Below are 27553 nucleotides of genomic sequence, written 5' to 3'. Positions count from 1 at the left end.
TACATTTCCTTACTCAGCTTTTCTTCCAGTTGAGGTGTAAAAAAGAAGCTGGTGATGTGTACTATGTGGTAGAGAAAAAAAGATTCCATTTTTTGTGTGTGTGTGTATGTGTTGTCATGCTGATAAAATCACTGCCAAAGTCTCACTGAAATCAACTGACTGGACTGAAAGGCAACTGGCTACGTGGTCATTTAGTGCATGAAATCTTAAAAACCAATGATGTTGGTACACAGAAGGATAAAGGGTACTTACACACAGAGGATAACTCCACAAGCAAACGACAAGGTAGCTTGCATGTGTGTTTATTTGAGTCATTTGGACTGATATGGAAATGGAATGGGTTCCAAAAGAATCTTTCCCTGTTCATTTTGTCCTCTTCCAAAGAGGTGCATGGTTGTGCAGTTGCTGTCCTTTGCCCCAAAGCTGACTATTTCTGTTAAAAAGCAAGGAAGGAAGGAAGGAAGGAAGAAAGGAAGGAAGGAAGGAGATGAAGGGAGGGAGGGCAGGAGGGAGGGAAGGAGGGAGGGAGGGAGGGAGAGAGGGAGGGAGAAAAACAAAAAAAGAAAACTAAACGTCTTCCTTTTAACAAAATCTTTCATTAGAGAAACATATTCTGTTTGTTGTGAATGCAGGAACATGAAGTGAGAGCCTAAATCTCACACAGAGATTTCAGTGTGAAAAATGGAGCTGCAGAGGATTTGGGAGAACCAACCAAAAGACAAAGGTACTTTATGTCACTTCCTATGTCTCTAATATGTATTTTAACCCTGTGGAATGCTCATTACTCTTTCTCAGGCTCTCAGCATGGCCCCCAAACCATTACACACCCACTAAGGAGCTCTCAGAAGCCCCTGGGGAGGTCCCAACTTCTCTTACTCTTCCATCTCTTGCTGGTGCTGCTCCAAGAAGACGATCTCTCAAACTGAATGTTTCATCACTCCAACTTCTGCCACAGTAGGAGGCTGCTAGTATCTGGCACTGCCAAAATCCACAGCCCCTTTGAGGAGATTCTAGAGTGCTTCACAGCAGGCAGAAAGCAGCCGGCCCTGCTGCCGAGGTTACAGCATCAGATGATCATGCTCAGCAGCTGGCTGCAGCTGATGCTCGCTACTGCTGCTGCCTTACTCTGCCAGCAAAGCCTCCTGCTGGAGACATGGCTCATATTAGCAAAAGTTCTTTGATGTCCTTTAGAAGCTCCATAAATACATGTGCTGTGCTGCTAAAGTGGCACCATGTTGGGGAGAGGAGGAGACAGGCTGTATTTACATGGGAATTTTGCCTAGTGTGGATGTATTGGGCTGAAATGGTAAAGCTCTTTGCACTGCCAAGTGACTGACTTAAGCCGGTAAAAACATAGTGTCAGTGTCAGAGACGAGAACTTAGGGGCACAGGAGCTTTGATTTCAGGATGGGAAACAAATATACAAACATATATGCATACATATATACATGTATATATATTTTATAATACACACATATAAACATTTTACACAATTTATGTGTGTGTGTGTGTTCTAAGCAATATCTAAATCAAAGTCTGTCTTTTCTGTGACTTTCTTGGCATTATCCAAAAATATCAACTTCATCATGAAAATGAAGAAATGGAGTATAACAGTATAAGGCTGCATGAACACGTACAATTTCATGTCAGATATGACAAGTCCTGGGGACGCAGTTAAGCACTCTGGTCATGCTCAACAGGACATGCAAAAACACAAGACAAAAATATGCAAAAGCAGATGTTGTGCCTAGTCATTGTCCTTGATAGAAAAGATATATAACGAGGACAGATCTCTTAAAATTGCTTTTTTTCTTTTTTTCTTTTTTTTTTTTTATTTTTTCTTTTCCTTAATCAGAGCTAGCCAAATGGATCGATACCAAAGAAAAGGAAAAAAAAAATCTCAAGTTTTTTGGGAAATCTATTTGTAAGTGTTACAGTGGAGTCTGGCTCAGAGAGTTTGGGACTATCCTGTATTTAGGCTGACTTTATACACAGCGTGTCCTTCTGGGACTCTGAATGACTTTGAGAAATATGTGTTTTCTAATGACCCCTTTATGATCTAGAAGAACATGCTAACTCACATTTTAATATGATTGGCTCATAACTCAGCCCAGGAATGGAGGGTATTTTTGCCTGTCTTTTAGAGAACTGGGTGAGATTTTAAGTACTGCTGCATGGATAAGCTACTGTAAATTAGTTTCTGTTTGTTACTTGTCTGGGCTGTGAACTTTAATAGTTGTGTGGAGTGGCAATGTAACTTGGTGAGATTATCAGCTGTCTTCATCTTCCCACCACTTCCCATGTGCTCTTTGACACTGACTGACATCCCGAAACAAGGAGCAGAATGGCCAGACAAGAAAGTTGCGTATCGAAACAATGAGTTTCCTGAAATAAACAGAGCAGTTTTGCATCAGCAGGCCTGTTCCTGTCCCTGGAACAATGTTGGACATTTGCATTGGCTAAAAGAGGTTAGTGTTTTGCAAAGTCTTCTGGAAGTCTGTGTGTCACTATGGGCAGATAAAGCCAAAGTGATAAGGACTGAGGTAATAGAGAAGAAAAAAGTAAGGAAAGTGAGATCTGAACCAGGTATTTAGACTGCTATGATAGTTAAATAAAATGATGTAATTACTCCTATGTTAATTTCCCTTCTCCTCACATTTACCCCAAAACAACTCTTCGTTATCCAGTACTTTTATTCATTTTCCCATACCAACAGAGTAGCTGCAATAACATCCTGAAGCTACTCTAAGTGTCCACAGAGTGGAGACAAACATCGTCAGTCTTCAAAATAAAAGTCAAAGGCATGGCAGGAAAAAAAGAAAGGGAGAGAACCTTGTTGGGTTTCCTTCCAAAGCCAGTCCCCAAATAAAAACTGTTTTGTGCAACACAGTGTGACAAAAGCAAGATTTTTAGTTTTGTTTTATGGATAAGTCACATTGTTTCTTACTGACTTCTAAGTGACACTCTTGAGCTACTTCCAAGAAATAATTAATTTGATTTCATTTTCTTGTCTTTACTGTTTACAGCTATTGACTATTTGAACATGAAACATGTGCACAAATACATATGTATATTTTCTTTAGGGGTTGGTCACACATGTCCCTGACTTATGGTCCTTGAGCTGAGTCCATTGATGGCAGGAGCATCTTGTCCATGCACCACTCCCCTGACCTAAGCACGCAAGCACAGACATTCACACCCTGACATAAACTTCTGCTCTTCTGAACAGTCACATGAACCAAGGCATTCTTCATAGAGACCTGTTAGATATTTCCCCTAAAGCTTAGGAGGAATTGTTTGTAGGTTTGTTTTCAGGACATTTGTAGATTTCCTGTTTTCAGGACATGAGCAAAACCATCACCTGACAGATTTGATATTTGGGTTCTAGGCTGTCATTTCTAATGGCCAATAGGCTGCTGCATTTGACATCACATCCACTCCTGAAATGTCCCTGGTGTGTCCCATTCTCCACTGTCCTAATACAAGGAAGATGGCAGTATCAGGCAACTCCCCTCAGCCCTGAATATACCCATGGTGAAAGAAGAACCTGTTGTCACTGTAGGAGAGAGAGAGAGACCATATAATCTATCACTATTTTGGTACTTCCAATCTCTATCTATTTGTGTAAAGTATTAAGTACAAACTGCCATTTGCCTAAATAGTTCAGCATGTACAGAAAATAAAGAGAGTTTAAACGGTGCAATTTTTTTCCTTTTTTTTTTTTCTTTTAATGCAACAGCTGGATGTGATAGTCTTAGAAAGTGCAACAGTGTCAGTAAATCATTTGCTGTTTTCAAGAAACAATTGGCCTTAATTACCTGCTCCAAAGAAATTAAGTTAATGTGGTGCAACAAGGAAATGCCATGCCCCATTAGCAAAAGATGTTTTCAGTTAAACCAATGTTGTGGTGGCACAGTCATGTGGTGCTTACGTGTGCTTCTTTGGAAGAAAAAAAATTGGTTAAGAATGAAAGATCTTAATTATGAAAGCCTTGCTGGAAAAATTAATTTTACTCTGGTCTAAACTGTTATTTGGGGCAAGATTAGTGCAAGTACTTATGGCTCAGAGATGGTGTTCAAGGAGCCACATGGAAATCAGATAGGTAGTGAGCAAATTTAAGCCCCAGTTTGGTATTTCCTCACTATTAAACAGACCAAAGGTCTTAGGCAAATGTTTAGCTTCAGCTACACATGCAAATCTCATTGAAGTGATTGCAGCAGAAAACATAAAACTAAACATAAGCTCTATGGCAGGCTGGATAAGTATTGCTCAGAGAGTACTTAAATACTTTGTCATAACTTTGTGAGCAAGATTACACAATATACAAATCATAACTGATAATTAATATATATGTATTATATAGCATGGACATGATCTCTTTATACTTTTATTTATATAAAGAGAAATCTAAAAGTGAAAAGTTCACGTTTCTTTCACAAAGGAAAAGCCAATGAATGATGTAAATGAATCATGTTTCATCATCCTTAATCTTTGGCTCTGTACTACAGGAAGCTAATAAACAAAAAGTAATGGCCAACATCAAGCCACAGAATTGGACTGGATGATATGATTTATTACTTGGATCTCTTTTCTTCTTATTTAGTTATACAACATATATAGCTGCAGAATCAATAGCTTCCAAACATATTGTAACAGTCTAAAAATAAAATCTAAAAAGAAGGGGTCTGGAGAACCCTTTGTTCAGCCTCATCTTTTTCTCTGGGAAGGTGATGGAACAAATAATGCTAGAAAGCATTTAAAAACAAGAAGGCCAGGAAAGATTTAGATTATTCAGCATGGATTTGCTAATAGGAAATTAAGCCTGACCAATCTTTTAGCCTTCTGTAATGATATATTTTTTTTTCTCAGTGGATAAGGAGAGAAAAGTGGATGTTGTTTAAGCTAACTTTACCTTGACTTTTAACACTATCTCCCACAACATCCTCAGAGACAAACTAATGAAGTACAGGATGGTACACTGAGGTGGCTGAAAAGTGGCCAATTTCCAGTATCTAGGGGTTGTGATCAGTGACACAAAGTTCAGCTGGAGGCCAGTCACGAGTGGTGTACCCCAGGAGTCAATATTGGGGCCAATACTCTTTAATTTCTTCGTTGGGAAGGTTGGATGTGGTGCTTAGGGACACGGTTTAGAGGGTGATATTGGTGGTTGGGGAGCAGTTGGATCAGATGATCTTGGAGGTCTTTTCCAACTTTAATGTTTCTATGATTCTGTGACTGCGATGATGTGACAAAGCACACCTTCAGCAGGTTTGCAGATGATACAAAATGGGAAGGAGTGGCTGGATATGCCATTCAGAGGGATTTCAGCAGGCTGGAGAAATGGGTTGACAGAATCTTTATGGGGTTCAACAAGGGGAAATGCCAAGTCCTACCTGGTGCAAGGAATAGCACCAGGCACCAGGACTGGAAATGGCAGACCAGCTGGAAAGCTGCTACACAGAAAAGGTTCTGGGGATTCTAATGGACAAAGATGAGCCAGCAATGTGCCCTTGTGGCAAAGCTGGTTAACAGTCCCCATGTCTGCATTAGGCAGAATGTTGCCAGCAGATCGAGAGAGGTGATTTTTCTCCTATGCTCAGCCCTTCTGAGACACATCTGGGTGCTATGTCCATCTTAAGGCTCCACAGTACAAAAGATATGTTGATGTACTGGAACGAGTCCAGTGCAGTGCCACAAAGATAATTTGGGCTTTGGAGCATCTTTTTTATCATGAAAGCCTGAGAGAGCCGAGTCTGTTCTCTGCCTAGAGAAATGAAGGCTCAAGGGGATCTTATCCTTGTGGGTAAATACCTGATGGGTGTAAGCAGTAAAGGAGATGGAGCCAGACTCTTCTCAGTGGTGCACAGTGACAGGACAAGAGGCAATGGGAATGAACTGGAACATTGGAATTTCCATTTAAAAAACAAGAAAAATGTTTTTGCCTGTGAGGGTGATCATACACTGGAACAAGTTGTCCAAAGAGGCTGTAGTCTCCTTCCTTGGGAGATATTCAAAACCTGACTGGATGCAACCTTGAGTAACATGTTCTAGTTGACCCTGCTTTGAGCAGGGTGTTGGACTACGTGATGTCCAGTGGTGCCCTCCAACCTCAGCTGTTCTGTGATTCTTTACTATGGGAAAGATAGCTAAGAAGCTTAACTTAGAAAATATATAATATGAAATGCAGCATGCTCCATTGTTGAGGAACAGTGAGGAAATGAAACTCCACAGTTCATGTGATCTCTGAGAAAACTCCCCTTCAGGGTATGTATCGAACAGATTCCCTTGCACTGTTATCACAGTATGGTGTAGGAGAGATCCTTATCTTTCTTACAGGATGGGCACTACAGTATTTTTTGCAGTTCATACCATTTGAACCTGGGCGCATGGAGGACAGTTCATGTACAGCTTCTGTATTTGCCCTGAATCTTACTTTCTTTTCTTGAATGAGATGTATAAAAAGCAGACACGTTTCCTCCTCTTCCAGCCTGGTCTTTAAGAAAGAAGGAAAGTATAAATACACTTCCCTGAGTTTACAGTCTATACAGAGAAACTGGTGTTGTAATATTAAAACCACAGAGTTTACTGTCCCTATAAGGACCTGTTCTGTTCAACTGACATGTCACACCAGGTTAATGTTTACTGTTTATTTTACTGCTTGCCTAATGCATAAGTTCAAGGATAAACCAAAGAAGGTAATAGGTTAAAATCTCTTTTCCAATGAAAGCAATGAGACCTTTCATATTCATTTCAAAAGAGCTAAGATTTTACTCTGTGTACATGGCTTAACAGTCTGCAGGATCTGTAAAAGGATGCTGTCTAACACAGTAGTGATATCAACAGGATTCCAAGGGTTAGAGCAGATACAGAGAGTCTAATTTTATGCTAAATGCATTTTAGTTGTTATAATGCAAGTGACAGAGCTCTTTCATAACCTTAATAACTTTTTTTCCCCTTTGTTTATTTTGTGAATGTTTATAGATGTGGGCAGAAAAAAATATATTTTTGAGCTATAACAAAACTGTTTCAGTTAGCGAAAAAGCAAAAACTTACATTTCTGAAAAGGGCACTGTAGTGTCACATTTATTTATTCCCCGGCAAAAGCATGGTTCCATCTCTTGCTTTTTACTGCTTTTTTTTTTTTTTTTTTAATCCATTCTGTGAAATAAAGTTGTCTACTTTCTGTACTTGCTGAAAATACACCCATTAATTTCAAACCAAACTGAATTTATTCAGCTTATTTCTGACAAAACAAATCTGCCAGAATCAAAAACCATGGTGAAAAGAATGCTTTATTTATTGCTAAGATATTGTATAACTTCAGGCAAAACAGGGTTTGTGGGACTGCAATCAGATCTGGGGGGACTCTTCTGTGTCAATACACTTTCTTCTCTTTGAGTTTTCCTGAAAATAGATCTCTGTGAAGTGAAACACTTCACATTTCTTTCTTCTAAAAAGGTTCCTTGCCACAGTTTCCAGCTTAACCATGACTCTGGCTGCTTTGTAGCTGCCTTAAGAGCCTCAGAGGTGTCTTTTTTTTTTTTTTTTGGCTACCAGCTCTTCCCTACAGTCGTTCAGGTTTTCTTCCTCCAGGCCTGTTTTTTAGGCTACCTTCTATGACCAACTGCAATTTCTGCAGAAGATTTAAATTCAGTTTAGCAGCTGCAGTTCTCTTCTCTAAGATTAAGCGGGGGCTAACCACTTCTGAGCTGTACGGAAGGAGCCTGAGTATCCTCTGCTGGGCAGCTAAGCTTTGAGAGACTTGTGACGTGGTTTTCCTTTCCATTGTGTATTTACAGCAATTTGGTGTGCTGACAAGTGAGGAAGGTGTCACTTACACTGCTCAGGGGGCCAAAAGGATGTTCATGAGCCATCTCATAAAGATTCACAGCAGGTTTGCAACCTATGGACAGGAGTCTCTGAGGTGTCCATGGTTCTATGGCATCCTTCATAATCATCATCTCACACCAAAAACGAGAATAAATAAATTACCAAACGCTCACTGAGGATGGAATTGCCACATCTGCAATGCCATTAGGCACTACAGCGTTCTGGACAGGGCCCATCTTTGATACATTTGAACTACAGTTATCACATTAAGTCCTTGAGCCTTAGTTATTAATGCAATGCCAATCAATTAGTAATGATTAAGTCTTCTTGGGATCTAAGTAGTCCATGGACTAGTTCTCAGCAGAATTTCACTTTTTATGTTATTTTTATATTGTTAATCTTTCAGTAGCCTCTTTTTTAATGTGTTCTTGCTCAAGTTTTCCACTGTACCCAGCCCATACCCAGCCCATAGATAACAGCTGCATCTACATGGGCCTGCCTTTCTTTATGTCATTGTGCTTTGTATTCACAGAAGATCAAACACAGCATAGATGCAGCCAAAGTACACTTATTGTGCTGCGTTCAGATGATCTGGGCAGCAGATTATTGCTGCCTGAATCAGAGCAATTCCTTAATAATTTCTGAGACCAGCAAGAACTCAGGTAATTCAAAAATGGTCTGACTGTATGAAAAAATACAGATCCCTTTGCTTTGGGAAAATATTGGGTGTATTGAATGGCAGGCAAAAAAAAAACCTTGCGCATAAATGAGTTAAGAGTTTCCATGATCTTTGTTCCATGCTCTCAGGCCCTCGGTGCAGGTTTTGCCTTTGCAGGACAGTGTTATCTCATGTCACCACTTGGTTCCGGTCAGAGCTGGCCCCTGGTGACACAGCAGCTGCCTGACAGGTCAGCAGCAATCCCCCGTCCCCGTATCACCTAGCACTCTGTCTCTAGCCTTGTTTGTGCCAGCTTAGCGATACCAGGTACATGTTTCCATTCATTACTGCCCCTGCTTACTTTGGTGACAGTGCTGAGCACTTTGATTTCTACTGTGCATGCGCTTGAGGGGACAGATTTTTTTTTCCTTGTCCATGTTTTTCTGCATTTTGACAAAGGACTTACAAAATGTAGTATCCCAGAGAGGAAATACTGGGCATGTAAAACTCTAATGCATCTTGGCAATGTGCACGTCTTTTTGTATAGCTAAAATTGGTAGAAGTGTTAACAGGGGGAAAGGACTTCATTGTAAATGTCAGTTCTGTTGTTTAGTTTTTGGTTCTTCCACTCTTAGCCAGGGTTTCTTTTGGGACCTTTTGAAGGGCAGTGTTTCAGAGGCAGAGGGTGAAAAGCCACAGTTCCCATTAGCAGTTCTGCTCTAACTATGCTTAAGCAGTTAAGACAACACTGATGATATCCAACGCTTAACATTACTGGCACCATCAGGTTGTGGTTCTGGGCTTTTTTAGACCCCATTGGTCAAATGGATTCTCGGCTGGATTTAGGGCCAGAGATAGGTTCCCTTTTGGGCTGGGAAGCTCAAAGGTCCTCAAGCTGGGGACTGTTTAATATGAGACTTGCCTTCCCTGTTCATTACATTCCCCATTGTTAGGACGGCTACAGCAGTTTGTCTGCATGTAAGCACTGTGGTGGGAATCAACTGATTATAAAGGGCTTGCATATGTCTGTGAAGGCCTTGAGAGGTAGCAGACAGTGCATGTTAGCAAGGAGTTATTTGTGTGCCAAAATCCAGGGTTGCTACATTGATATTAGGAAACTGGGGTTTCTGCTGTTTTCTGGTGACCTCTGGGATTTGCCTGAGAACTGGAAGCATGAGGAAGCCAGCTGCAACCCTTGCCAGCCTACAGCTGCTGCAATCCCAATCCAGTTTTTTGCAGTTTTAGGGTGCTGGATCTGTGTGAGTTGCCTGTAGCCCTTTTGCAACAGGACTGTTCCAACACATGCAACTAAATGTGCTAGGTATATATCCTTGGTCATCCCCTGGCTCTCATTTCGGCATCTGAAAAAAGGTGCCATCAATGCTGTTAGAGCATCTGTAGACTCTAGGGATGTCATTCAGACTGAGGAAGCCCTCTGCAGTCCAGCAGCTAGTCTATTTCTGTTTTGTATGTGTGTGAAGGTCACCAGGCTTCATTTGAAAATATTTGTGCTAAGCTACACTTGTAGTTCAACCGTAAGATCCAGTCAGGATGGGCAGGAATTTCCCTAAGAGAGAACTACTGTTTGGAGATCTCTGAGGGATCATGTGATTTGAAAACTTTAAATTTCATCTCCTTTGTGTCAGCGTTATCTTTCCCAGAAAATGTTTGGTTTTGTAAGATTAACAAGATCAGATAACATGCATTAATTATTCAGTCCTGTTCAAATTTTATTCATGTTAGATGCAGTGGGATCTTGCTATCTGAAGCATGGATATGTGAATATTTTAGATACAGAAAATCTGGCAAATGTAGATTTTGTGGATTGCTTACTTGAAGTTCTTTAGTTTGCTGGGACATGTTTTGATTTCATAAAGCATAGCTGACATACCTCTTTATTTATAAATACACAAATTTGTATATATCGGTAGCTGCCTGGCATGTTGAACAGCTGTTTAATGATGGGGTTTTAAAGACATGAGTAAACAGAATTTTTAAATGTGTTTGTTTTTCCTTCCACAGTTGCCTAATGACAGTGTTGGTATTGGTTTAGCTGGTTCTGAGCATACAGTTGTTGTAAGGTAATACCAGCAAAATACTCCTGTGAGCAGATGGCAAGGGAATGGCCCCACATGGCCACAGGAGCAATAAGTGGGTGAAACCCCTCTTTTAAAAGTACCGGGGCTTTCAGGTTGTCTGTGGGGTGTGTGAACAAGGACTTACATAAACTGCTTGTAAACTGTAAGTTCAGACATCAGACTGGACTCAGATCTGAGAGTTTCAAGTCTGTTGATTCAGCCTTTGAATTTGTTTTGCTTCACTGCTGCTGGGAAGCAGATGTAGAGAGCATGTTTACACTATCAGATAACTTATCTGCCTAGTTTACACCTGGTCCCCTGCCTAGATATTAGTCCACTCTCAAGCTTCCTTTTCCAGTGAACCAGACTTCTCCAAAACAAAATATAGATGTGGTTCTAGGGGGAGTTACTCTCAGAGCCCATTTTTAATGGACTCTGGAGGTCACACCCTAGCTCTCTTTGCACTGTGCAAAGCTCCAGCTTTCTCCAGCAGGCCTTGTACCTCTCTCTGCTCCTCTGAATGCCCTTGCCTTATGGTCTCACACTATTTTAGGCACTTTGAGGTGACTCCTTCTGCTGCTCCATCACGACTTGGTGTCCAAAGAGATCTGCAGTCAGATGCTGTGCAATGTAGATGTAGCCAGTATTGGCTTGAGATGTAGGGCTTGCTATCTAGGATGGTATTTGTGTACAAGTGTAGACACAGCCACTGTTAACTGCCCCCAAAAGTGTGTCATCAGGAGCACATGGTGGTGTTTTAGTCTTGCTACTCACATCACAGCAATGTTGTCCTACACATCACCCAGTTTAGCAGAAATTGTGGGCTCCACAGGATCTCCTGAATGGTGAACAATATGGGATCAACTGGACTAAATACTAGCAGTGTACTTTCAAAGACCTGGGGTTCTAGGCAAAACTGGTGTGGATTTTATGTATCTCTGGGTTTGTAATCATCCTGTTGGACCACTTGTATTTACTCACAATGTGCAGATGTGAGACATGATGTCAGACAGATGCTCATAAGTCCTTTCCCTGATAAGTTCCTTCTGTTTGTAAAGCAGCAATGACAAGCTACCTCAAACAAACTCAAGGACCCTTTGAGTCGGACAAGGGGCAGCCAGTGGCAACAAACCACAGTGGCCTTTTCCAGACAAACTCTTGTGTTATTAGTGCTATTTTTGAACAACTATAGCATTTGCTGTAGCTCTTGATTAGAAAAATTCATTAAAAAAAAAAAAAGAAAGAAACAAAGAAAAAAAGAAAATAAGCAAAAGGAAATCTGTAAGTTGCAATTAAAACCTATCTCAGATTTTACTGGTGATCTTATGTATATATTTATACATATATGTATGGGTTGGTTGCAGTGAATGTTCAACTTCTAGAGGGGTGAATTTATTATTCCAATTTTCAGGGAATGGAAGAGAAATTCTCATCCACACTGCAGTACCTCAACCCACTGTATCAGCCGAGAGCATACAGATATCTCTCCAGAGACTACTTGAATAAAGTGTCAGTTCCAGAAGAACGTGGATGAAATCCACTCTGAGCTGGGTGATAATTCAAGAAAACATCAGTCTCACTGTGTTTATATCTGCTCCTTTCCTGTTAGGCTTTGAAACTTATATGTGAGGACTGACAGAAAATACAAATGAACCATGGTTTGAAAAACAAATGGAACAATTCTTTGAAAGTTTTGAAGGATACATTTTAACTTTGCAGTGTAGCTTCAACTGAGAACATAATGCTGTAGCTCTAATGTCATTATATGCACTGATGATTACTTAGGCTAAAAGGAACTGGCAGAACTGGGGAAGAAAGAAAATATGGGTTAAGCCTGTTCAAATGGAAATTCTTGCAGTTATTGTACTCAGTGCTTTAATGCATAAATAACAAACAGGAAAGTGAGAAGTGTTAAGGTGCTGCCTATATAAATAACTAGCGAGAATTTAGAAGGGGGAAAAGGTTGTTACTCATGGTCTGGAAAAAAATCAGACAGATGCAGTGTCTTGTGTTTGCCTCTCTTTCCTGTCTGGCTCTTTACAAGCTTTTTCTCACTGCTTTTTAAAACACCCTTCGTTCTTACACTGTCTCTCTTGTCTATGCTGCTTTGCTCCCTCGTGCATTGCCTTGAATGTTGGCAGCAAAGTGAGACTCACTGGAATGATAATCTTGGTGCTGCCTGGATGAGCAGCCCAGGAGATCAGCCTCCTTGTCCCTTTCTGTTTCCTGGCAACACATTCCTCCCTGCCATGTAATGGGGCGGAAGGGTGAGGAAGGGGATGGAGAGCAACACATCACCACGAACAGTGGACCACCACTCAACTGAGAGCTGGGGTGGTCAGATGGACATATGTACTTCTTACTGTCACCTTGGTCCAAACCATCAGGTCTCTGAACCAGACTCAGTTTGGAAGCTGTTTAGAAACTATGCATAGGACACAGCTTGTGCTGTTAGAGCTTAATTAGGGGGATAAAATTTGGATGCTAAGCCAGGCATGCATTACCCTCAACCTCTTCTGTTCATGCTGCCCGATGCACTCTGTTCTGTGTTGTGTGAATTTGGCAGTTCCTTCATCCATGACATAGCAGAACTTGGTCTTCTGCTAATAGGTCTGTAGAAGAGTGGCTGTCTGATGTTTCAAAATCTTGCAATAAGTGAAGCTACCAGCCTGTTTTTCCCACCTGACTTTGTAAACATGCTTACTCATAGGCTTTACAGTAAGGACTGATACTGGCTTTAGAAATGGCAGTCCTGAAATATTTTCTTTCCTCTACTTAGTTTTATAAGATCAGTCTTCCTCTGAAACTTCTTCCCAAAAGGTTTTAAGAAAGTTATTAAGATATTGTCACCTTTTCCCTCCAGTGGAAAGTGGTAGGCTCAGAGGGGATACTCTTAATTCATGACTGTTTTTGACTCGGCAGCTCCCTGGTAATATTATCTTAAACTTGCTAAATGGGTCTTCAGTTCACTTTCCCTTAAGATTGCACTGTTATTCCAGGGAAGTGCTGTGTATGCCTGGCCTATTTGTTCCCTTCCCTGTGCATCTGTTTGCAGACAGTGTTGGAGATAAAACTTTGATCTGAACCAGTGCAGCTGCTTCTATTCTCTAACACACTGGTGTATCCTAGTATCTAATATCACAACCAGTTCATTTTGAGAAGGTTCACGTATCTGTTCAAATATAAGAGGTTTGTAATTTATCTACCCATGGCATAGTATAGGTAGTCAGGTATTGTTGCTATTAGTTCTTCATTGGTTACTTTATCTTACACACAAGCACAAAGTACAGACATACGCAGAGGACAAAATGATGTGTCTGTGCATATACATATATAAATAAAGATAAACATAGATATGTATACACCTCTACCTACAAGCATGTGCAATTAAACTCATGAATGGTGACAGATACAGCAAGGCAGAGGGACAAACAAAAGCACCATAAAGCTGTCTTGGTTCACTTCTGCACTTCTAACATTTCCCTTCTTGTTTCATGACTTGAGACTGACAGAACTTGGACTGTATCTTTTGGCAACATTATTCCTAGCAAAGGCCAGGCTGAAGAAATACAGTAAAAGATTATCCTGGGTAACAGGAAACAATAATTCACATCAATGTGAAGTTAACGAAACTTCAGCCAGACTTGTTTCTACAAAATCTTTTTTTTATTCCCTGGCAATTAGATAGATTTGGCTAGCAAGTCACAATGTCTTGTAAAATGTTTAGTGCTGTATTTCTGAAAGTAAAAGTGGAGGCATAACTTCAATGAGAATATCCTGTAGGTAAAAAAAGGAATGAAGAGCTGTCCTGTGGATCTAACTGTGCCAAAGCAGTCAATATATAATGGAAGCGTTGATATGATTTTACACAATGATTTTTCAGAATATTTCCTTAGTCCTTTTCTCTAGGAGATCATGTGAAAACTGCCCCCAACATATTTAGAATAAGAAAAAATTTGTATTATTAAAACTGCCAAATCAAGAATTTATAAGAAAAGGTCACAATTTAGTTTGCTCTACATTAATTCAGTCCTATTGGGTTGAAGTGGGTAATTCTTCTTCTTCTTATTTTTATTTTTAATTTTGGCATTTGTCATGTGTCAAAGAAAAACTGCTTTGGGGAGGTCAAAAGTCTTGAGAAGTCACCCAATCTGATTAATACTATGTCTGAAGCAAAATCTGGAGAGAAAAAAAAAATCAACGTATTTCACTAAAGCATTTGGAAACATCTTGTTGGGGCAGTAGGGGTTCAATGTAAGGCACCATTTCCTAAACAGGGTTACAGGAATAATGGTTCTCTCTTCTCTTCTAGAGCCTAGTTTGTTGGAAAGCCATAGCACAAAACGTTGTTAGGACCCAGGAATGAGGGTCTGGCCTGAGAAAGCTAAAAGGTGAGATGACTTCCTGGGCAGCTGTCCCAAATGTCTGTGGGTTCCAAGCAGCAAGACTGAAGCTTCTCTCCCAGTTAGAGAATAAAGTCTCCTTGTGAAAATAGATTTGAGTTTTGTAATTTGCTTGTATTCAGCAGCTAAAATGCCCAAAAACAAATGATCAAACATCAGAGTTTAGCAAAATATTACAAATAACATAAACTTTTTCTTTCCCTTTCTTTCTTTTTTTTTTCTTTTTCTTTTTCTTTTTCTTTTTCTTTTTCTTTTTCTTTTTCTTTTTCTTTTTCTTTTTCTTTTTCTTTTTCTTTTTCTTTTTCTTTTTCTTTTTCTTTTTCTTTCATTCCTTCTTTCTTTTTTTCTTTCTCTTTCTTTCTTTCTTTCTTTCTTTCTTTCTCTTTCGTTCTTTCATTCTTTCATTCTTTTCTTTCTCTCTTTCTCTCTTTCTTTTTCTCTCTTTCTCTTTCTTTCTTTCTTTCTCTCTCTTTCTCTCTTTCTTCCTTCCTTCCTTCCTTCCTTTCTTCCTTCCTTCCTCCCTTCCTTCCTTCCTTCCTTTTTCTTTCTTTCTCTTTCTTTCTTTCTTTCTTTCTTTCTTTCTTTCTTTCTTTCTTTCTTTCTTTCTTTCTTCCTTTCTCTCTCTCTCTCTCTCTTTCTTTCCCTCTTTCCCTCTTTCTTTCCCTCTTTCTTTCTCTCCTTCCTTCCCTCCTTTCCTTTCCTTTTTTTTTTTCACACAAAACACCCTATTCTTTCTTGATCAATTTTGGGTTGTTCCAAGACCTTTTTAAACTGAAGAGTGAATTGAAAAAGTACACATTTACATCTGCATTTTTGCAGATGTTTGTTTGTACAGACCAAAGGCTTTTGTATTTTTTTTTTTGTAAGAATCTTTCCAACAATGCTAGGAAAATGTGGTGGGATGGCGCAGTGCTGTATTTCTTGTGAATCTTCACAGAGTGAGGACAGCATATGGGGGTAATGTGAGTTCTTCTGCTTAGGCAGACAGAACAGGGGATTTGGAGGGGGCTGTTCTTGTACGCTTGGCATAGGCATTTGCTTCCGTATGTACAAAGGCTAGTTTGTCTCTTCTGAATACAGCCAAGCTCCCTGGAGAGAATGTCAATATTGACAAATAGGGAAAGTGGGGAGATAAGGGTGGGTGCTATGTCCTCAGCCTGATCGTAGTGAGGTAAGGATTTCAAGCGCGGCCTCTTGCAGTAGGTAGGGTTGCATAGCAACCTCATTTGGGTTCTCATGCAAACAGTAAGCAAAAGCAGCTCCCTTGTTTACTTGAGCATTAGCCTCGTTACCCTTCCTCTTCTCATTTGAACCAGTGGCTCCCAAATCTTCTCCTCCTACATACAACCGGCAGAGCGTTGACGTCTTCGAGCACTTTGGCTGATACGCCAAATGACTATCTCCTAATCCTTGGTTGCAAGTTTCAGTACACACACTGTCTCTTCATGAAACACAACCACGTTTGAGACAAATGCACTCTGAAAGCAGGTCCCCACCTCTTGGTGTAGTTCTGTGTGAAGGGAGACGGGGCCCCTTGTAGTGTCTGGATTTTACTTCCTAATTCCTCCTCTGTGGAGGGGAACAGAGGGGGAATGCTGTCAAGATATTCCCTCCTGCCAAAAATGAGCTGATAGAGTGGGTGTATGTTATCTTCTTGTAACCATGGGAACAGACAAAAATTGGTGGGTTGGATACAACCAGACTGTTTTCAATTTCTACAAAGGCAAAGAGCTCCCTTTCATCCTGGCCTGGCATTGACAGCATTGGTTCGGCAACTGGCACTGGTCAAAGTTATGTTCACTGCAGAGAATATTTCTACTGTGATATTAGGTCTTGTAGTGCACCAAACTTCAGAAAAGCTTGTTTCTCTTGAATTTTGAGTTTTCTTTCTTTGCTTGTTACAAACCCCCTCAGTAAAGTATCTCCCTTATTAAAGTCACAACTCGCCTATGATGTCATTGCAGCACACATCTGGATAGTGCATTATGAATACACTCCAGGAATGCTAGAGTGCAATTTATGTGAATAGTTTTGTAATTTTTATATTTTGCATTAATTTCATATTATTGGACATACACAGTATGTAAAATATATTATAAACTTTGCATGAATTGTGCTAGTGCCTCCTAAATGAATGTATTCACTTGTAAGCATTCAGAAGGCAAATCAGCATTAGTGGTCTGTACTTTAAAACTGACAGCATAAGTACTGAAACAACTGAAAACTTACACCCAGATGACAAAATATGCTTTCCTGAGTCCCAGACTTTATGGTGTATGTACAACCCTCTTTCAGGGCTCTCTTCTTGTGATTACGGTATATAAAAACGTAGGGATAAATCAGTAACAATCACAGCAGAGTTAAGGTCTGTGGTGGAAGGTTACAAATTCCATAAAATTGCTCCTAACGCCCTATGCTGGCTGATATGTCCAGGCAGACACAGGGTTCGAGGAACTTCACTTTTTCCCCGCAACAGTTTCAGAGCTGCAGCTGAGACTCAGCTGGATCATGGTCAAACTGAAGCAATTTTTGGTTGCTGTGATTCATGGAAACAAGCCCAGAGCTTCCTATGGGCTCCACCTCAGCCAAGAATCTACAGAGGGCTGAAGGCTATAACTGCATCCCGCTTGCACTGATAGGTCCCTACACAACTTACAGCCATATCTCTTTCTCTTTGATAATGTGTGGAAAAGATAGAGTGAGACTTTGTATATAAGACCCTATGATGGTGCCATCATCAATCATTTTTGACTCTGCAACTCATGAGTACGATGAATAATGTCTAGAATTAGGTCTACGTGTTTATGGATGCCTAAGGTGAAGGACAGAACACCCTGCTTTATCTGTCTGCATATATGAATAAAAAAAAAAAAACTGTATCATGGAATGTAAAGTAATTATTTTCTGGATGAAGCATTAATTGAAAACAGAATCATGAACTATATGTGTGTACATATATAATACATACACACACATAGTATATATGTGTATATATTTACCCATGTATAAAATATGTGTAAATATGCATATATGCATAGGTAGATGTATATATTTGTATGTATATTTGTATAAATGGTTGCATGTACATGTATATATGCCCAAATACATTTATATGTTATGTATATATATGTGTACGTGTGTGTGTGTGCATGTACACATTTACCATGTGCCAGGGAAACTGCTGCAGACTATCTCTTGGTTACTACATCTGTTTCCCTTCAGTCCTCTCTGCTGGTGTGTTTTATCTTGGTGTTCCAATTTTGTGGACCATCAAAAATCTTCCTTATATTTACTCAGTCAAAATTCATACTGTAATTGCTGTCAGAGCCTGGCTGCTTGTAAGGAGTCACTTGGAAACGTTCTCCTCACGAATGTGAGTTCAGAAAGTGAACTCTAATGAGCCTTTTCCTCCTCAATTAACTCACCATGGAAAGAAGTCTGGTGCTGGCTGCTTTGCCTTCAGTTCTGCAGTCTAAGATGGGGGTGAATGCTGGAAGATTTGCGTGGTGTTAGCACAAATGCAAAGCTTGGGAAAGCTCTCTCCTGGGGTAGGCAACTGCTCAGGATATCCGTCAAAGGTTATCTTCCCTCTGCAGATAGGCATATTCCTTCTTTCAAATAATCTCTCTCCCTCTGATAGGGGTAGCAAGAGCCTCTAATTCATTTTGCTTTTTTGGGTGCCCTGCTTCCAACAGAAGGAAAAAAAAAGAGACTTAGAGAACATTATTTGGCAGGATGTACTGCTTTTAGTTATTAAATGAGTGTGTTTGATTTAGCTCTAATGGGCCTTTGGACTCTAGACAAATGTCAGAACCAAATAAATACTGGATCCTTGTGAAATGCAACAAATTTCTTTATTTCACTGAATTCTATCTGTTCTCAGAACCACAGAAATTGCAAAAAACAGACAAGATCCTCATCCGTAGAAATGGGAAGGAGACTATTTGAAAGAAAGACTCAGCAGTGGGTGGGTAGTTGATTTTGTTGTTGCTGTTGTTGTTAGAAACTGTCTAACGAAATGGACAGAGCTGTAAGGTATCGCGAGAGCTTGCCTAGTCTCCTCTTCCCTAATGGCAGGATCAGCTCAATCTGCAAAATTTCTGGCTAGTGTTGGGCAGTCCTGTGATGAAAGACTTCAGTTGTGGAGAGTCTAGAGTCTCCCTGGGCAGTTTATCCCAGTGTATTCAACTATTTATCAGCCATTTATCAACTAATTTAATCTTTAGCCTTAATTTTCCACATTTTTTTTTTTTCCCCACTGGCCATACCAGATATAGAGCACAGTTGATTTCCCGCTCGTTTGCAATAACTTATGTATTCAACGGCTTTCAGCAAGCCTTTTGTGTCTTGACAGAACATAATTGTTTTTTAAAACATGGAGAAATAATGTCACAGAACAGCAGTTCTACCCCTCTGGGGATCTGTGAGAAGCTGTGCTATCATGAACTGGTCTGCTGCTCAGCATGGTTTCACGAGCCTGGTGTGGGCCACTTACTACTCATGCTCCACCCATTGTCCATAGACCACAGTTTAGAAACCATTGATAATTTTTATTACTATTATTATTATTTTTTTTTTTTTCTGTGAGAACTCCTATATGGGGCAGTTTTTTCTTGGTGTGGTAACATTGATACGGTACTTCCTACCCTGTACTATGTAGTGGAGCCAGATACTTTTGTTTAGTTTGCAGTGACTTTTGCTTGTCTTCACTGCAGTGACACAGGAGACTGACCACTGTAGGAACGGGTAAAATGCTCAAACATTTTGAGATCTGTATGAATGGCTAATCTTCAGAATCAGATCTTGCAGTTAGAACGATGTCTATGGAATTAATTTGGATTAAGACCTACAGTAGAGAGCAATTTAATCTTGCATTCAAATTGGTAGCAAAGGTTAAACACTTGAAAACATTGCCTGTGTCATGAAATTAACCTGATGACATACATTTGGTGAATGATATATCACAGATCAGAGAATCAAAGATTTACAGATAGTATAATTGAGAAGGTATTTGAACGAGTTTGAGTGTACAGTTCTTCCTTGCTCTAAATATAAACGTTTTGCTTGAATGGTGTCAATCAGGCCCTGAAGAGCTTTCTGTTATAATCATAGTATCCTTACAGCTTCATTTTTTTATTTTTTTTATTTATTTTTTCAGTCAGAGAGTTGTTTGGTTATATTATGCTTTGTCCTTTCTTTGTGTGCTCCAAGTGCCAATATCTTAGATTAAAAAAAAAAAAAAAAAAAAAAAAAAGCTGACTACACTGAACCATTTGCCTCTCTGTCTTCTTAGTAAGATCTGGTGGCAGGACAGACATGGAGCCCCCTTTGCTTGGGTTCTGACACTGATGCTTGTTCAGTCATGATATCTACAGTGGACCTTGCATGCCTCACTCGTTCATTCATTTATTTATCCATCAACTTTCTCTGTGAAAATTATTTCTGGACTAGGACTGTCTGAAATATTGAAAATTCTTCAGAAATGGACAGGTATCTGAAGACTGTAATATTTTGTGGCTTCTGCATTTTTAATAACCGTCCAGCATGTTTCATGCTTAATGTGTAGTCAACCTATAAGAGAAATGTGAGCCAAATATGTTCTAAATGAAGTTAGAAGAATACTGGCTGAGCTGCAGTGAAAAACAACATCATATAACATCAAATGAAGCAGCAATTTAAATTCATCTGCTTTGCATGCTTGAACAACTTCTGAAATCATTGAAAAATGTGACTGATTAAAAAGAAATGGCTATATGCTGTTGCAATGCTTGCTTATTTGAATTTAACAGTCTGATTGGAAATCTTTCCTCTATCTATATTAAATTTTATTAGGAGTATTAGAGCTAAGAATGGTTAATGCAGGCTTTGCCTCTCATAGCAAGGATCATTTACAAAATCCCCTTTGACTGTAAAGGAGGCAGTATCGTAAAACTGGATGAGGATATATGTAAAGCTGACTAAACATTGTTAAATCATAAATGTTGAAACAGGAAAATGCCTAATGACGCTAAACGGGGTATCACGTTTATCATTCTATTACCATAGAATCAACTACAAAGAATCTATGATAGATTAGACAGAATACCAGAAACAGGGAGTTTGAATGTATTCAGAACATACCCATACAGCATTGTAACTACAGCAACTGAAGATATTTCCATCTTGGGTCAATATAAAAAATTTTTTTACCTATTTGATAGTGATGTTTTTGTGTCTAGAATTAAATCTGTCATGTTATGGGTTATCCAGGGGATCTGCAGGGCAGTTCTAACACTGTAAGAATGGAAAAGTGTTTGTATTATGGCCTTTCAGAGGTGTGGAAACTTGATGATATATTTCTGCATGCAAATATAAGTCTACATTTATGTCCATCACTTACAGTTAATCAAAAGGTGTGTGCTATGTGTTTTGGGTAGGGCTTATGTTAGGAAGAGTCCTGGACAGTATGCTCAGAAAATATCTGGAAAGGGGATGATGTGACAATTTGCTGACAAGAACAGATACAAAGAGTTTCGGAAGGATCTTATACTACTAAATTTCTGGATGATGAAATGACAGATGAAACTCCATGTAAATATAAAGTGATGCACAAATGAAAAACAGTACTGTATTTACATATTCAGTAATGAACTCTGAACTGCTATTACCATGGAAAAATGAGAATCTGGAGTTATCACAGTCAGTTTTATGTGCTCGTAACAGTAGTCAAATCCAAAAATTAAATGTAGGGCTTTTAGTATGAATTAAGGATCAAAACAAATATCACTATGTCTCTGTACAATTCCATTCTGTGACCTCATCTTGAATATACTGTATAGTTCCTCATTTCTTCACTCTTTTCTTTCACCATATAAAGAGGTATTAAAACACAACTGGAAGAGGTACAAAAAAGGCATAAGAAATGATCAAAGATAAGGATACACTGCTGTAGAAGAAGCAAATAAAGAGACTGAGATTCATCAGCCTGGAAACTTCTCTGAGGAGTATATAAAATCATAAGATGTATGAAGAATAGCAATATGAAATGATCTCTCAACACAAAGAGTAGAAGGTATGAAACCTCTAAAAGTCTAGTTCAAAATAAGAAGAATAAAGGAAATATTTCTCCAAACACTGTGATGCAAAGGATGTATTGCAGTACAGTAATTTAAAACAAAACAAACAAACAAAAAAAGCAACAAAACCAACCAACCAACCAAAAAAAAAAAAAACACCAATGTGGATTTAAAAGGTGACTGAGCAAACTTTTGGCAGAAAAATCTACGGCAATCTGTTAAGTACAGAGATCATAGATGCCATCTTTAGCTCAGAAAGTTTATGAGCAATAAATCATTGAAGTCTGGTGAATGTGCTGGGGAAATATCATTATATCCTTCTGCTGTCCTTATGCTCTGTGTTAGGCATCCACAACTAGTAGCTGATGGAGACAAATGCTGGGTCTTTATGTCTTAACTCAAATTGGCTGCTCAAATGTCTTTATGGTTTATCAAGACCAGTAAGGTGACAGTAAGGATGAGAAGAAGCCAGGAATATCTGTTAACAGCTATGCTAGCAGCTGGCCTTCCTCCAAATGCTGTTAAGTACCTGTCTCAGCAGGATAAGTCACCTCCTGGAAGTCCCTATCTCTAAATTAATTTTGAAGCAACCTGGGTAATTACCTTAGATGGGTTGCTTGCAGCTAATCCCTGGTCCTGTGAGATGGGGGGACAGTCTTCAGGATCTAAGAGCTCTGTGTAAGCAGTGTAAGACTGCAACTTTGTGTGGTTGCTTCAGAGGTTATAGAAATTTATTTTTTTAACAGCAGTACTGCTATAAAGACGTGCAAATAGACCTATGAGTCAGGTAAAGAGAATCAGCACCAAGCATCTAGCATTGCTCCTTTCCAATTTGTGTAAACACATTAGTTAAAATCTCCCTTGACAACAGTCTGTTCACAGCATACTCCTTCATTCCCATGTTATCTTTTCTTGTAGTTATCTTGTTTTGGCCTACCATAGCACTGTGCCCATCTGTTTATTCAGTTTAGTATCTTTTGTCACCTCCTGTTCTTTTTGCAGTGCTAAGAATGATAGCCCAAGACCTGCCCAGTCCCATTGGAGAAACATTTTCCCTGTCCTGAAAACTTCCTTGGGAATTCCTATTCCCTTTAAGAAAGATCCCTCAGGCCCTTCATGGCCAACCAACCACCATATCACCTAGCTTGTGACACTAAACTGGACCCAGGCCAAGATTTGAAACTGAGTCTTCCACATCTCAGACAAATTTAGGAAACTAAGCTAAAACCTTCCTTCTGTTCTGAGCAGCTCGCTTCCTAACCATATGGCTACTGATCACCCTACTGAGGTAAATGGAGTTTTCTGTCTTGGTCTGACATGTCTTTAAAACTGGCACATTCTCATGAAAAATTACATGACACACTGTAATCTCTTTGTTTAATCCCCATTTACAATATTTCGTTCAGCTTGATCTTTTAGGGCTAAGTTTTACCATCAGGTCTTCAAGAAGTGATTTTTAACAGAGTTTTATTGTAGGATGCTTATTTTAGTTCCAAGGTTTTATCACCTGTGATGAGCCAAACAACTTGGTTGAGTCATGCTGTGAAGACATTTCTCCTAAAGTACATGTGACTTTATTTTTTCTTTTTCCATTTCTACCTCATTGATATATGTGATCTTTTGTCACATTACATATGAGCTTGAATTTTAAATTCTTTGAAGTAGGTGTTGCTTTCAATATTTCCCTTGTTTAAGACACAAAGGAATAGTCACGGGAACCAATAAATAAGACTTCAAAAATGTAAGTGGTGGTAAGGTACCTTCTTGAAAGTGTAAGACAGCAGTGTTTCTCCACCCTTCATTGGACACACTTTTACAGATCACAATCAATAAATGAGTGAAAATAAGTCTGTAATATCAAAAGTAGTCTTTTTAGCTGCTTGAGAAAAGGCTACCATCATTACCCATATCTGCTCAACAGAAGCAATTCACTTAACATGTAAATGTATTTTTCAAACCAGGAATTCCTTGTTTCCGTGCAGCTGCCTTTTTTTTTTTTTTTTTTTCCCCAGCATGCCTGCTTTTTCTGCCATCTAATAACACTTAATGGAGCTGCAAATTGTTATCAGCTTGGTATTGCTGTAGAGCCAGCTTACACAAATACCTGATAAGCACTGTAACACATTTCAGTGGATGAAAATTCATTGTACAGCGTTGCTTCCTTTTAACTTAATGTATTCCAGACCACTTGGACAGCTCACTTAATGAATCCCATTTTGTGCGGACAGCTGTGTTTGAGAGTCTGCCAGCCTCTCAAATGCTGGGGCCCATGTATGATGACCCAGGTGAGATCCTATAACAACCAAGAGGGTCATGATGACTGTCTTGTAACAAAGTGAAAACGGACCCTGGAGGGTCTATGGTTATAGCTATGGTTATAACAGGGATGAAGTGCTTAAGAGTTCTATTTTTTGTCAGGCACCATGCACAATGTGTTGAGCAGCAGCATAGCAGAAAGTGTTTCTGTGGCAGCTGCACTGGCTGCTGATCTGTTATTTGGAAAGTTATCTGTATGTCTCTTACCCTCTGCAGGCATAGTCACATAACAGCAGTTATTTTTTATGTGTTAAAGTATCTCAGTATATGTAGGGAGTTTTCTTCACACTGTTCAGGTCAGATAGCAAAAGGTTATCATTGTTTTTATAGTGGGGAATTGAAATAATGGAGGCACCTCTGCTATGTCTAGCCACCTGAAAATCAGGCTTCAAGGCTTATCTGGTTTTTCAGCCTCTCTACAAAGTCACAGTTTTTTTTCTCAGGACTGTTCACCCCATGAGAATGTAGACATCAACCCTGGGTGATATTTATTGCCTTCCAGCTGTGCATCTCTCCTGGTTGATTACAGCTGAAGTCAGCTGGGATGAACATAAGGATACTAAGACTGGTATTTGCACTTTCTGAAGGCATTTAGCCATCCAAAGATGCCGACCAGGTACTTAGGAAATCTTTAAAAGTGTTTTGCACAAGCCCAAATCTCAGTGAGTGCTCCAGCTAGGCCCGGATGGGCTGTAGTGCTGTCCTCCTCTGGAATGAGTCCAGGAGACCTGTTCTCCCCTAGCATGCAGAAATGACCAGAGTGATTATGGGTGGCAGCAATCACTCTGCTTAATCTTGTGCCAGAAGCTCCTAAATTCTTCAAGTGGTCTCTGAGATCAAGGGATGAAGGATCTCTCTCTGACAGGAGGAAATAGGTCCGGAAGGATTTTCTCCAATGGTAGCAAGAAATTCTTGGGTTTTAAGTGGACGCTACTGAGCCAGGTGAAATGTAAGTCTGAAATTTGTGCAGCTTTTGAGATGATATGAGAGTTTCTGGAGAAAGTCAAAAGTTCTGAAAACTTGGGGCTTTTATAAGTAGCCTAGACAAATTGCTGCAGAAATGTAGTTTGGGAAACCAGCCAGCATTGGCAGAGAAAAGAAATCCTGCTTCCAATACATGTGACTCTAGGATTAATTCTTCTCTGACAGTTTTTTTTGTTTTTGTTTTTTTTTTTAGTTTTAATTGACTTCTGTTAATAACTTTTTGATCATGCATAATATGTATGATGGCTCAAGTGTTAAACAGTATCAGCATTGTACCTCAGGTGTGGGCATTCTCCTGTGGAAGAAGTGTGACTCCTCTAGAGATGTGGGGAAAAAATTGGGAAAAAAGAAAGAAAGAAAGAAATTTGGCACATAACTTACATGTGCTTTCCTTCATGGCAGGGTGTCTACCTGAACTTTTTGCCTTTGAAACTTTCCTTCACAGTTGCTAAAGTTAGTCTGTAAATAACTGAAATAAATATGCATGAACGTACTGTTAGAATAATATTATTAGTTTGTTTTCTCTTTTTAGGAACCTTGCAGAGTGTCAGACTCTGACGTCATTCCTGAACTACAGACTCATCCTCTGGACCACCCTTCATTTCTATTTGTACAGAACCTAGCACTAAAAGGACTTACTTTTCCTGTAGCCCTCAAGCCATATAAATACATGTAAACAGTAATAACTGTCCACCAATGCACTTCAAAGAGGACCGCAGAGATCAGCAGAGGTCAGGTCCTCTTTAATTCCATGAAAACACTGGTAATGACCTTGAAAATTAGTAATGGTGGAAAATGATAGATATTTATTCCTGAGAACAAGCTTGCTGTTTCCAAAGAAGAAATCAACCCATACTTTGTGAGAGAAATGCACCACCTCTCTAAATTTAGATTTGAAAGTGGCAGCCTCTCTACTCATGAAAGTGTGCATTCACCACTAAGGTACACAGTGGCCAGCTGAAAATCTACATGCCATTTAGTTGGTATTCAATTTACCTCTCTCTTGCAGGTCTCTTGGAATTAACATTCAGTAAATTTTAAGGGGAGATGTGGTAAGGACAGGCTGAGGATCTGTAAGTTCTGTAAACTCTGCCTGTCCTTTGTCTGAATAAATTAGGACTATTTAAAAAGCTAGTATTTAATGATGCATGTGTAATAAAAATAATAAACAGTGTCCAAATTTTTAAACATTTCACTCATCTGTTCTTCAAGCAACATCAATATTTTATTTGCTGAGATTTGAGTCCAAATGGTTTTGTAATGACAACTGAAGAATGTGCCCTGTGGTAGGAAGAGCCCAGGACCTCAGTAGAGAGGGACAGGTGTGACTTCATCACAGATTTTAAGTGCTGATGGTAGGGGGAAAACTGCTTTGGTTATGTGTTGCCCCGTCTGTTAGATAGTATTATAATGTCATATGAAGTTGGAGCTAGAAAGTTCAAAACTGCTCTAGAGATGTTTAATGGTGTGGGTATTTAGTTAGCAGAGTAGGTGGATGTTGGGATTATTTCAGATCAGAGCAGTTGCTTTTCCAAAATAACATCTCAAGTTTACAGATTATGAAGGAACAGATCAGATTGGGTGGTCATGGTGATCCCTATAATCTACACACTTTCAAAGCAGGCAAATTTCCAAATAGAAAATGTGTGAACTTTCTGTGTGGAGCCTATACACAGAAATATTCCTCTGGAGTGTACTTATAGTCAGTGGAGAAAAACAAAATTTTAGCAAAAATCCATTTCTTCACTAAGTAGCTATTGAAAACAAGCCAGCTGACTCTCCGAGGTGCCTTGTCCCTCTCCATTGCTACAACAGGGTTCAGGTGAGCAGTTCACCCAGATGTCATTAACTTGGTGAAAAATCTCCTGCCAGGTGGTGGTGGTGAAACAGCCTTCTCTTCAGAGAGTGAGGAGACAGGACAAGGGCATGCCTCTGGCTGCTGGGGCACAGTTGCCTATACTGGTAACTTGTTGGCCTGGTTGTTGCACTGGGACAATTCACACTCTCAGACAGTTTCCAAGAGTGTCTTAAAGTTAGCAGAGGCAGGGGACCATTCTCGTCCTTGGTTTGGGTGTGACCACTCCGTTTGGTGGGTAAGAGGGTCTGGTCTGGTCAGTTAGGTGGAGTCTGCCTGGCTGACCTCAGCATCAGAGAGAGGTCTCTGCTCAGTGTACAAATACAGAGGTAACTAATGCCTCTGTTGTCAGTGATGTGTTTTTTCTAGTCCCT

General features: G+C 39.6%; 1 long non-coding RNA gene across 1 annotated transcript; it reads left to right on the top strand.

Moving 5' to 3' along the window:
* Positions 1-26465, top strand: LOC118252700 (uncharacterized). The gene is made up of 4 exons (XR_004780214.2): positions 1-285; positions 633-724; positions 24208-24309; positions 25857-26465. It is a non-coding gene; the product is annotated as an uncharacterized LOC118252700 (long non-coding RNA).
* The last annotated feature ends 1088 nt before the right edge of the window (positions 26466-27553 follow it).

This window comes from Cygnus atratus, chromosome 2, assembly GCF_013377495.2.
Source record: "Cygnus atratus isolate AKBS03 ecotype Queensland, Australia chromosome 2, CAtr_DNAZoo_HiC_assembly, whole genome shotgun sequence".
Classification (NCBI taxonomy): domain Eukaryota; kingdom Metazoa; phylum Chordata; class Aves; order Anseriformes; family Anatidae; genus Cygnus; species Cygnus atratus.
This window is presented reverse-complemented; position numbering and strand designations above follow the sequence as displayed.